At 27.9% G+C, this 12,860-nt stretch overlaps 1 protein-coding gene across 2 annotated transcripts in view; it reads left to right on the top strand.

Annotated features, from left to right (window-relative positions):
- The window catches only part of LOC111424772 (adenylate cyclase type 2-like), a 96,801-nt gene that overhangs the window by 22,919 nt on the left and 61,022 nt on the right, over positions 1-12,860 (top strand). The window lies entirely within an intron of this gene.

Consider the following 12,860-nt stretch of genomic DNA (forward strand, 5'->3'; position numbering starts at 1 on the left):
GCTTTTAGTTTTTGAGTTATGATTGAGTTAATTTTCGAAAATCAACAATTTGATGTTTAATCGGTTTAGAGCTTATAAATAAAAAGTAGTAATAATTGGGTTCAATCTTTTTATGGATCTAGTCTTTATGGTCCATTACTAAGGTATTATGTATAAAAAGTATTTCCCCATCGCTTTTAGTTTTTGAGTTATAATAGAGTTAATTTTCGAAAATCAACAATTTTGATGTTTAATCGATTTAGAGCTTATAAATAAAAAATGGTAATAATTGGGTTCAATCTTGTTATGGATTTAGTCTTTATGGTCCATTACTAAGGTTTTATGTATAAAAAGTATTTCCCCATCGCTTTTAGTTTTTGAGTTATAACTGAGTTAATTTTCGAAAATCAACAATTTTGATGTTTAATCGATTTAGAGCTTATAAATAAAAAATGGTAATAATTGGGTTCAATCTTGTTATGGATTTAGTCTTTATGGTCCATTACTAAGGTTTTATGTATAAAAAGTATTTCTCCATCGCGTTTAGTTTTTGAGTTATAACTGAGTTAATTTTCGAAAATCAACAATTTTGATGTTTAATCGATTTAGAGCTTATAAATAAAAAATGGTAATAATTGGGTTCAATCTTGTTATGGATTTAGTCTTTATGGTCCATTACTAAGGTTTTATGTATAAAAAGTTTTTCTCCATCGCTTTTAGTTTTTGAGTTATAACTGAGTTAATTTTCGAAAATCAACAATTTTGATGTTTAATCGATTTAGAGCTTATAAATAAAAAATGGTAATAATTGGGTTCAATCTTTTTATGGATCTAGTCTTTATGGTCCATTACTAAGGTTTTATGTATAAAAAGTTTTTCTCCATCGCTTTTAGTTTTTGAGTTACGATGAGTTAATTTTCGAAAATCAACAATTTTGATGTTTAATCGATTTAGAGCTTATAAATAAAAAATGGTAATAATTGGGTTCAATCTTGTTATGGATCTAGTCTTTATCGCCCATTACTAAGGTTTTATGTATAAAAAGTATTTCCCCGTCGCTTTTAGTTTTTGAGTTATAATTGAGTTAATTTTCGAAAATCAACAATTTTGATGTTTAATCGATTTAGAGCTTATAAATAAAAAATGGTAATAATTGGGTTCAATCTTGTTATGGATTTAGTCTTTATGGCCCATTACTAAGGTTTTATGTATAAAAAGTATTTCCCCATCGCTTTTAGTTTTTGAGTTATAATTGAGTTAATTTTCGAAAATCAACAATTTTGATGTTTAATCGATTTAGAGCTTATAAATAAAAAATAGTAATAATTGGGTTCAATCTTGTTATGGATTTAGTCTTTATGGTCCATTACTAAGGTTTTATGTATAAAAAGTTTTTCTCCATCGCTTTTAGTTTTTGAGTTACGATGAGTTAATTTTCGAAAATCAACAATTTTGATGTTTAATCGATTTAGAGCTTATAAATAAAAAATAGTAACAATTGGGCTCAATCTTGTTATGGATCTAGTCTTTATGGCCCATTACTAAGGTTTTATGTATAAAAAGGTTTCTCCATCGCTTTTAGTTTTTGAGGTATGATTGAGTTAATTTTCGAAAATCAACAATTTTGATTTTAATCGATTTAGAGCTTATAAATAAAAAATGGTAATAATTGGGTTCAATCTTGTTATGGATCTAGTCTTTATCGCCCATTACTAAGGTTTTATGTATAAAAAGTATTTCCCCATCGCTTTTAGTTTTTGAGTTATGATTGAGTTAATTTTCTAAAATCAACAAATTTGATGTTGAATCGATTTAGAGCTTATAAATAAAAAATGGTAATAATTGGGTTCAATCTTGTTATGGATTTAGTGTTTATGGCCCTTTACTAAGGTATTATGTATAAAAAGTATTTCCCCATCGCTTTTAGTTTTTGAGTTATAATTGAGTTAATTTTCGAAAATCAACAATTTTGAGGTTTAATCGGTTTAGAGCTTATAAATAAAAAATGATAATAATTGGGTTCAATCTTGTTATGGATCTAGTTTTTATGGCCCATTACTAAGGTTTTATATATAAAAAGTTTTTCTCCATCGCTTTTAGTTTTTGAGTTACGATGAGTTAATTTTCGAAAAATGGTTTCTGTTTTTAGTTATTCATCAAACTATTATGTATTTATATCATAATCCTGAATTATCCTTAACTTTAGATACATCTTACATTTCGCAGCAAACAAGATAACTTTATTGCATACAAAGGTGTCCACATTGATCTCACTAAACATTATTCCTTGTATTTCTCCACATCATCCTTAATTTATTCCAATACCGTTCCTTATCTCATCAACATTATCTGTTGCATTTTATAAAATGTTTCGCTTCATTTCACATGGTTCTGAGTATCTCCCATATCATCACTGCCTTACTCAATATATTAATCAATAAATTCTTCGTCTCTGATAAATCTCAATGTTAACCCTGATATTTCGTAACATCGTCCTTAACATTCTCCAATATTGTTAATGTTGTTCTTGACATATTCCAACATACTCCATAACATATCTTAATATTATGCTGGCCAACCTCATCATTTTCTCCATCAATGTACACAATAATGTCATTAAACATAGTCCTAATATTTCCCGATATCCTCTAATAGAAATCACTGAATTCTTCAATAGGTTCTTGCCATCTATCAATATTGATATCTCTAAACATTGACCCTGAATTTTTTTTAACATCAGCCAATCTCAATATTATCGCTAATATCTTCAATATCGTGCTTAGCCTTCTAAAACATTCTCTACAGCATCTCTCAACATCGTTTTTCACAATGATCCCTGATATCTTTCAACACATTCTTAACCTTTCTTAATATTGTCTCCACGATCTGCCAATATTGTCTTTCATATTTGTATTTAACCTCGACATCTTCAACATGATCCCTAGTATTCCATAATATTCCTCAACATTTTTCCATAATTTATCACCAACCTCCTTCATATCTCTAGATGTCGTTTTTGGTCTTCTATAGCATCAAAATTCTTCCTGACATGCCTCAACATAATTCCTAATGTGAATTATTAATGATCTTCCTCGTCATCTACCAGCATTCTCCTTGTGATAATCTCTATTATTTCTCAATATCCTTTCTGATGTTTTTAACATCATTACTTCCTTTTTTCAACATCATTTATACCATGATTTCTTTCAATATTGAGAAAGATATTGAAGTAGATCTGGTCAGTATGTTGCGATATGCAGTAAATAAGATCGCCGAAGGTCAAGGTTACTATTAGTAGATGATGGAAAAGATTTTGAAGAAGGACAGCAGTGTGAAAAATGATGAGATAGTTCTTGTGGGAAGCGAATAACGCTGTGGCAGGATATCAGGAACAATTTTCGATAAATAAAAGTATTAAATAATAGGCAGTGACAAGAACTTTTAAGAGATAAATAGGGTGTCGGGTTCAAAAATTCTTGTCTAAAATATTTTAAGGAACTAAGAACCCAACTTGATGGGCTTGTTTAAAATTAAATAACAAATTGAACGATGGACCCCTTTTTTTGAACACCTCTATTAATTCAAGAAGATATTATTCTTTAAAATGCCTTCCGTAGATGTAAACTTTTTGTTAACGGTTAGATTAAAAACTTTTTTCCTCAGTTATGTGTAATGATGGAAACACCAAACCTGGTCTATTTATATAAAATTGAATAACAAATTTAATGGTGCAAACCGTTTTTAAATATCTCCCTTAGTTTATGATATCTCATCTTTTAAAGTTCAACTTAAAAATTTCTCATTTTAGATATACCCTTTTTGCACGGCTAGCTTACAAAATTTTTTCCTAGGTTATGTGCAATGATGGAAACACCAAACCTGGTCTATTTATGTAAAATTGAATAACAAATTGAATAGTACAAACCGTTTTTTAATATCTCCATTAGTTTATAATATCTAATCTTTTAAAGTTCAACTTAAAAATTTCTCATTTTTGATATACCCTTTTTGCACGGCTAGCTTAAAAATTTTTTTTCTAGGTTATGTGCAATGATGGAAGCACCAAACCTGGTCTATTTATGTAAAATTGAATAACAAATTGAAGAGTACAAAGCGTTTTTTAATATCTCCATTAGTTTATAATATCTAATCTTTTAAAGTTCAACTTAAAAATTTCTCATTTTTGATATACCCTTTTTGCACGGCTAGCTTAAAATTTTTTTCCTAGGTTATGTGCAATGATGGAAACACCAAATCTGGTCTTCTTATGTAAAATTAAATGGCAAATTTAATGGTGCAAACCGTTTTTAAATATCTTCATTAGTTTATGAGATATCGTCTTTTAAAGTTGATCTTAAATGTCTAATTTTAGACATACATTTTTTGCACGGTTAGGTTAAAAACAATTCTACCTGGGTTATGTGTAGCGATAAAAACATCAAACTTGGTCTATTTATGTAAAATTGAATAACAAATTTAATAATGAAAACCATTTTTAAATATCTTCATTAGTTTATGAGATATCGCTTTTTAAAGTTCATCTTAAGAAATGTCTTATTTTAGACATACTTTTTTTGCATGGTTAGGTTAAAAAATCTCTTTCTAGGTTATATGTAACAATAGAAATACCAAAATTGGTGTATTTACGTAGAATTGAACAACAAATTTAATAGTACATATCTTTCGTCAATATCTCCGATAGTTCGTGAGATATATATTGTTTTAAACTCATCTTATAAATTTTAAAAATTACGAATTTTAAAAATTCGCTTAGTGCACGATTAGCTTCAAACATTCTTTTTTTTTTAAATCTCAGAGCTGCACCACTTTGGGAATGATAAACACTTATAAGAAATTTTCAAACACTTTGATAAAGATAGAAATAAAACAAATAAATAACAAATTGGAACCATAACAATTAAAACTATCAACGTGTTTTAATTAATCATAATATTGAGAAAAATCTACAGAAAAACATAACGTTTTTTAACTCTCCTCTACGTTTTAGAAGATTCTTTAAGATTGTAAGCCGTATTAAAAGTTGAGTCTAAGCTACTCTAGTTAATTTAACTTCTTTAAAGTTTGTGGATGTCCATCTCGACTAGATCACGTTGGAGTACGCAAGAATGATGATACCTCTTATTTCTTAAAGTAATTTTTTAGTACTACTCAAAATTATATTTTTCTTATTTCTTAATTAACATAATGAAAAAAGTTTCATCTTTGCATTTCTATTCGATATAATCATATAAATAGATACAAAATTTTCTAAAAATAACTCCTTTTTGACCTCTTAAAATAACGAATTTGATTACAGGATATTATTAAAAGTAAAAATATGACCTATTTAAATAAACAACTTGGTTATAAATAGATGACTCACGTTCAATTCTTTCAAAAGCGCGTTTCATCGGGAATATTGTTTTGAGAAATTGGTTTATTATTGATTGTTAAAACGGACAGAGTTAAATATTTTTATAAGCGGCTTTGTGTTGAGTGCTGTTCAAAGGAGTGTGTCAGTTAATTACAATTACCCTTTAGGCGTACTACCTGCCAGTAGGCTCCAGAATTGCTCTTTGAGAAGTTTAACTAGGAATTAATTTTGGAAGAGGGAACATTCATGTGGCTAATTTATGCAGCACCCTTATAATGTAATTTGAATATTTACATTATTAACCATTTAGCCTGAAGCACATTTTTTTGGGTTCTCTCTTGAAAAGTAAACTTTTTATATTATCTTTATGATACCTTTTCTAGTTAAAACATTGTTCGTTCTAAACAGTGTTACATTTTAAAACTTTTGCGATAGTTTTGCGTGCAATTAAGTTGAATATTTTATAATATAGTATATAAAAGTACTCTTTTCGTTTTAACTCATTGCGGCATATTAAACACTGATAAAAATCCTCATCGTGCCTTGGTAATTAACATTTTAATAACATCGGATATCGTTGTTTTTTATTTGCACGGGGTTTAATAAGGAAAAAGTAAATAAAAAAATATGCTGTACTTATAATGTTGCAATTAAAGTTGAAGTCGTTAAAAATTCCAATTTGTACTTCAATATTTGTAGATTGAATTCGTTAAAAGAATTTTAATTTTTTTTAAAATTTTGATTCATTATCGATCATTTCAGTATCTCTTTACCTATCTAAGCAGTTTATTGTGTCTGTTTTTGTACCTTTGAGGTTATAATGAAGTGTATTCTCGTGCCGTTAGCAATTACAGTCACAAGGTAAAATCGATAACCCATCACAAGTACATTTTCTCTCGATAACCTTCATCGAGTTTCGTTTTTATTGTCGCTTCAACTCAACTACCACTGCGTTTATAGGTGAAAGCATCGACCTATGGTGTTAATTAATGTTGCGAAACTTTAACACTACAGCTAGTAGAGTTGTTATAAACTAGTCTTTTTGGGGAACAGGTACAATATGTTCTTGCTCCTAAAAAGTAATAGTTCCAAATACATGTTATAATTGTTCCTCTGTTCCTAATGATGTAGCATAACTACCCAAAATGTCAAAATTGGACTATTTTTCGTAATAAAATTAACTATAACTTAAGTATTAAAACTGATGGGGAAAGACGTTATGAATAAAAAATGTTCTTAATGCATCAAGAAATCAGAATCCATACTTATTTCATATTTATCTATCATCGGTTTCTAATGATATAGCAAATAGGACGATTTTTCTTTATAAAGTTAAGTATAACGTGAGAACTAAAACTGATGGAGAAAGATGTGATGAACAAAAAATATTCCAATGCATCAAGAAATCATAATCCATACTTATTTCATATTTATCTATCATCGGTTTCTAATGATATAGTATAAATCACCAAATTTCAAAATTGAACTATTTTTCTTAATAAAATCAACTATAACTTCAATACTAAAACTGATGGAGAAAAACGTTAGGGATAAAAAATATTCCTAATGGTTGAAGAAATCATAATCCATACTTATTTCATATTTATCTATGACTAGTTTCTAGTGATATAGTATAAATTACAAAATGTCAAAATTGGACCACTTTTCTTAATAAAATCAACTATAACCTAAGTACTAAAACTGATGGAGAAAGATGTGATGAACAAAAAATATTCCTAATGCATCAAGAAATCATAATCCATACTTATTTCATATTTATCTATCATCGGTTTCTAATGATATAGCATAAATAACCAAATATCAAAATTGGACTATTTTTCTTAATAATATCAACTATAACTTCAATACTAAAACTGATGGAGAAAAACGTTAGGGATAAAAAATATTCCTAATGGTTGAAGAAATCATAATCCATACTTATTTCATATTTATCTATGACCAGTTTCTAGTGATATAGTATAAATTACAAAATGTCAAAATTGGACCACTTCTTAATAAAATCAACTATAACCTAAGTACTAAAACTGATGGAGAACGATGTTATGAACAAAAAATATTCCTAATGCATCAAGAAACCATAATCCATTTTTATTTCATATTTATCTATCATCGGTTTCTAATGATATAGCACAAATAACCAAATTTCAAAATTGGACTATTTTTCTTAATAATATCAACTATAACTTCAATACTAAAACTGATGGAGAAAAACGTTAGGGATAAAAAATATTCCTAATGGTTGAAGAAATCATAATCCATACTTATTTCATATTTATCTATCATCGGTTTCTAATGATATAGTATAAATCACCAAATTTCAAAATTGGACTATTTTTCTTAATAAAATCAACTATAACTTCAATACTAAAACTGATGAAGAAAAACGTTAGGGATAAAAAATATTCCTAATGGTTGAAGAAATCATAATCCATACTTATTTCATATTTATCTATGACCAGTTTCTAGTGATATAGTATAAATTACAAAATGTCAAAATTGGACCACTTTTCTTAATAAAATCAACTATAACCTAAGTACTAAAACTGATGGAGAAAGATGTTATGAACAAAAAATATTCCTAATGCATCAAGAAACCATAATCCATTTTTATTTCATATTTATCTATCATCGGTTTCTAATGATATAGCATAAATAACCAAATTTCAAAATTGGCCTATTTTTCTTAATAAAATCAACTATAACTTCAATACTAAAACTGATGGAGAAAAACGTTAGGGATAAAAAATATTCCTAATGGTTAAAGAAATCATAATCCATACTTATTTCATATTTATCTATGACCAGTTTCTAGTGATATAGTATAAATTACAAAATGTCAAAATTTCACCACTTTTCTTAATAAAATCAACTATAACCTAAGTACTAAAACTGATGGAGAAAGATGTTATGAACAAAAAATATTCCTAATGCATCAAGAAACCATAATCCATACTTATTTCATATTTATCTATCATCGGTTTCTAATGATATAGCATAAATAACCAAATTTCAAAATTGGACTATTTTTCTTAATAAAATCAACTATAACTTCAATACTAAAACTGATGGAGAAAAACGTTAGGGATAAAAAATATTCCTAATGGTTGAAGAAATCATAATCCATACTTATTTCATATTTATCTATCATCGGTTTCTAATGATATAGTATAAATCACCAAATTTCAAAATTGGACTATTTTTCTTAATAAAATCAACTATAACTTCAATACTAAAACTGATGGAGAAAAACGTTAGGGATAAAAAATATTCCTAATGGTTGAAGAAATCATAATCCATACTTATTTCATATTTATCTATGACCAGTTTCTAGTGATATAGTATAAATTACAAAATGTCAAAATTTCACCACTTTTCTTAATAAAATCAACTATAACTTCAGTATTAAAATTCATGGAGAAAAACGTTAGGGATAAAAAATATTCCTAATGTTTGAAGAAATCATAATCCGTACTTATTTCATATTTATCTATCACCAGTTTCTAGTGATATAGCATAAATCACCAAATTTTAAAATTGGACTATATTCTTAATAAAATCAACTATAACTTCAATACTAAAACTGATGGACAAAAACGTTTAGGATAAAAGATATTCCTAATGTTTGAAAAAATCATAATCCATACTTATTTCATATTTATCTATCATCGGTTTCTAATGATATAGCATAAATCACAAAATTTCAAAATTGACCTATTTTTCTTAATAAAATCAACTATAACTTCAGTATTAAAATTCATGGAGAAAAACGTTAGGGATAAAAAATATTCCTAATGTTTGAAGAAATCATAATCCGTACTTATTTCATATTTATCTATCACCAGCTTCTAGTGATATACCATAAATCACAAAGTATCAAAATTGGTCGATTTTTCTTAATAAAATCAACTATAACTTCAGTACTAAAACTGATGGAGAAAAACGTTAGGGATAAAAAATATTCCTAATGGTTGAAAAAATCATAATCCATACTTATTTCATATTTATCTATCACCAGTTTCTAGTGATATACCATAAATCACAAAGTATCAAAATTGGTCGATTTTTCTTAATAAAATCAACTATAACTTCAGTACTAAAACTGATGGAGAAAAACGTTAGGGATATAAAATATTCCTAATGATTGAAGAAATCATAATCCATACTTATTTCATATTTATCTATCACCAGTTTCTAGTGATATAGTATAAATCACAAAATGTCAAAATTAGACAATTTTTCTTAATAAAATCAACTATAACCTAAGTACTAAAACTGATATAGAAAGATGTTATGAACAAAAAATATTCCTAATGCATCAAGAAATCATAATCCATTTTTATTTCATATTTATCTATCATCGGTTTCTAATGATATAGCATAAATCATCAAATTTCAAAATTGGACGATTTTTCTTTATAAAATATTATTTAATGCTTCATTAATAATGGGTGTCTTTCCTTCATTGTGGAAGCGGGCTTTTGTTCTTCCCATTTTTAAATCAGGGGACCGTGGTGTTATATCTGATTACCGCCCCATATCTATTTTGCCAGCATTTGGGAATGTGTTTGAGAAAGTAGTTTATGCACGTCTATTCTTTGCCCTTAAGTCTAAAATCAATTGTAGATAACATGGTTTTTTTTGCTGGTGGCTCGGTCGAGTGTAACTTGCTTGAATATACCCTATATTCTTGTCAAGTTGATTCAGTTTATACGGATTTTAGTAAACCTTTCGACCGGGTGGATCACAAGTTACTTCTGTTTAAACTAATGAAGTTTGGTGTTTAGAGGAAACTTTTGCAATGGTTTGCTTCGTATCTGAAGGAGAGGATATAGATTGTAATATTTATAGATTGGATGTAAAGGAAAAGGGAAGAAAATTTCGTACGAAAATAGGGTATTGGATTTTCCGGAAAAAAAAACAGAATTACAAATAAATTAATTACGCCGCGACCATTGTCGATTTTCTTTTTCCTCTCGTACTACGACGCTGTAGGCAATAATTAGGACCAACCGACGGGGTGGGATTTAGCACGACCTACATAAACCCAAATAAAAATAATGGTTCAAATAAAGTAAATAAAAAAGGTAAAATAAAAATGAAAACCATGTTCCGGGTATTTGAGGATTTTTTTGTTAGAATGATTTAAAATTAATTTGTTTTGCTTCGACATTTTAATTTAACCCGTCAAGATTTTATAGAAATTTTCATTAATTAAATAAAAACATTTCACATAGTCTATTTGTTCATTTCAAAAAAAAATCAAATCGTAAAAATAAACATTGAAAAAAAGAACACAAAAATTGATGACTCCCGGTTCGTTTCACACTGAAATAATTTTCGGATGCTATGTACTCTCCGAGTATAAACACACATACGTAAAACTAAGCATCAAAGTTGTTGCTTTTGAATGAAAATATACTGGTGTTGAAGAGGTACAGCATGAAATACGCATACTGAATACATACATACTGTAATGTTACTATAAATTTATGTAAAATCGCGTTCGTTTGAACGGAAATTGGATTACTTCATTTATTCTCAACCGCATTCATTTATGAAACGTTATGGATATTGAACATGTATTAATATTCAGGGTTAAATTAAAACTTAAATCATTTAAACCTTAATAATTAACTTTAATGTAATAAAGACAATTATGATTATCAAATTAAATTTGAAAAATAATTGTAGCGAATTTATTGTTTTATAGAGAACATATTTTTATTTAATACATTATAAGAAGTGCACTGATTCGAGAATAAATTGATACCAAAATATTATGATATATTACATCGAATGCCTTTGAATACTCAAGTTGCAATATCAAACATACAGATCAAATATATGAAGAGAAGCAGTTTCGTAGCTTTGACTGGATCTGAAATAAATAAGTATGATACGAAATTTGCAACACATCCAATAAATTCTCTATGAATATATTATTTTATGCAGGATTAGATTAAAAATTTTCTTTTTTGGCTATGTGTAATAATTAAAATATCAAACTTGGTGAGTTTTTATGGAATTAAATAACAAATTTAGTGGAGTAAACTGTTCTTAAATCCCTCGATTAGTTCTAATTTCAAATTTTTTTTCTAATTCTAATTTTAGATAGACATGCTTTGCAGGTTTAGGTTCAAATTTTTTTTATTAGGTTATGGGTTATCATATTTAGTAGGTTTATTTAGAATTAAATAATACATCTAACGGTGAAAACTATTCTTCAATCCCTCGATTAATTTAAGAGATATCGATTATTAAAGTTATCTTAAAAAAAGTTTTATTTTAAATGTACACGCTTTGCAGGCTTAGGTTCAAACATTTCTTACTAGGTTATAGGCAATGATGAAATTATTAAACTTAGTAGGCTTATATAGAATTTAATAACACATCTAAGGGTGAAAACCATTCTTTAATGCCTCGATTAGTTTAAGAGATATCAATTTTTAAAGTTATCTTATAATTTTTTTTATTTTAAATGTACACGCTTTGCAGGCTTAAGTTCAAACATTTCTTACTAGGTTATGATTAATGATGGCAATATCAAATTAAGTAAGATTATATAGAATTAAATAACACATTTAAGGGTGAAAACCATTCTTTAATCCTTCGATTAGTTTCAGAGATATCAATTTTTAAACTTATCTTAAAATCTTTCTAATTTTAAATGTACACGCTTTGCAAGCTTAGGTTCAAACATTTCTTACTAGGTTATGGGCAATGGTGGAAATAGCAAATTTAGTAGGTTTATATAAAATTAAATAACACATTTAAGGGTAAAAACCATTCTTCAATCCCTCGATTAGTTTAAGAGATATCAATATTTAAAGTTATGTTAAAAAAAATTTTATTTTAAATGTATCCGCTTTGCAGGCTTAAAAACATTTTTACTAGGTTATGGGCAATGATGAAAATATCAAACTTAGTAGGTTTTTATAGAATTAAATAACACATCTAAAGGTAAAAACCATTCTTCAATCCCTCGATTAGTTTAAGAGATATCAATTATTAAAGTTAATTTTAAAAAATTTATAATTTTAGATGTACACGCTTTGCAGGCTTAGGTTAAAAAATTTCTTACAGGTTATGGGTAATGATGAAAATATCAAATTTAGTAAGTTTCGTCTTCTTCTTTCTCTTCTCCAGCGTGCCCCTATCGTGGCGCGGGGGGATGACCTCCGATCCATCTTTTAAAGCTTCCTTCTCCCCAGCAAGACCATTGAGCTGCTACATAGTCTTCCCTCAGCTGGCCGGAATCTGCCTTACTGTCTTTTCCCATGTTATTGTATGTCTTCGTATGAGTAGCCTGCCATGCGCTATGACTGCTGTCTATCAATTATCTCAATCATTCTCTCCACCGGCTGCATATTGAACTCTTCTCGAATATGGCTGTTTCATACTTTGTCCCCTCGTGTCTTTTCTGCAACCCTGTGGAGGAATTTCATTTGGACGGTATTTAGATATTGATAGCTGTTGACCTGGTGGG

The sequence above is a fragment of the Onthophagus taurus genome, chromosome 1 (genome assembly GCF_036711975.1).
Source record: "Onthophagus taurus isolate NC chromosome 1, IU_Otau_3.0, whole genome shotgun sequence".
Taxonomy (NCBI): Eukaryota; Metazoa; Arthropoda; class Insecta; order Coleoptera; family Scarabaeidae; genus Onthophagus; species Onthophagus taurus.